The sequence below is a fragment of the Buceros rhinoceros genome, unplaced genomic scaffold (genome assembly GCF_000710305.1).
Source record: "Buceros rhinoceros silvestris isolate BGI_N320 unplaced genomic scaffold, ASM71030v1 scaffold37992, whole genome shotgun sequence".
NCBI classification, from domain to species: Eukaryota; Metazoa; Chordata; class Aves; order Bucerotiformes; family Bucerotidae; genus Buceros; species Buceros rhinoceros.
The window spans coordinates 11,532-12,441 of NW_010400114.1; positions in this window are offsets into that span (position 1 = coordinate 11,532).

Sequence of the window (910 nt, forward strand, 5' to 3'; positions counted from 1 at the left end):
GGTCGACAGTCGAAGGGGGTGGGAGCAGCCTTGTGTCTGCCTGGTGCTGCAGTCACCCGCTGGGATCCGCTTCCAAAAGATCCCCCTCACCGTTCCCTGAGGGCCGCTGACAGCAGTCTGGATTTTCCAGTGATCTCTCCAAAGGAGTTACTGAGGCTGAGTTCACTTACCGCATCCTTTCGCTGGAGGATCCCAGGTTTGATGTTCGATGACACGATCACCTTCCCTCTTCCAGAACCTCTTTTTCCCCAGCAAAGAGGCCCATTAGTCCGAGTTGCCTCTAGAGAGAGTGAGAAGATACTGGCAGTTCAGAGCAGGATCCTCACTGCGAGGCCTTGAGGAAATGTGAGCAGGAGGATTCGGTGGAAAAAGGTGAGCGGGCTCTTCTTGTGATCGAGGAGCGAGAAACTCTTGGTGCAATTCAGAGAGACAAAGCCAAGTCGTCTCTGGAAGAGAAGGAGGTGTCTTTCTTGGGCCACTGTCACTGGTGATCATTGAGAGCCAGGAGAAGCCCTTTGACGTGCTGATGTTGGGGATGTTCTGCTGGTGGAGGGTTAAAGGAGCTCCCTGGCACTGCTCCTCACCCAGACCCATCATCTGCAGCACAGACCCAGTTCTGCCCTGTTCATCCCTCACCCACTGTGACCTGTCTGGGAGGGAACAGCTCGACTCCTGGGAGCGCTGGTTGTGGCCCCAGGGGCAAAGCTGTGGGCAGCCATCCCCGGGCGCAGCCCTGGCTGGTCGGAGGTGCTGCAGACTCTCCCTGTGCTTGTGTTAAGGGCACAGCAAGAGGAAACCCGTGGATTGAGGCTGAGAATGACAATGGTTACAGTCACATAACCAACAGCAGGAAGTGAACGTAGCCTGGACTGATAGAGCTGACAAGATGGTCAAATATGTGGGGGAAAGG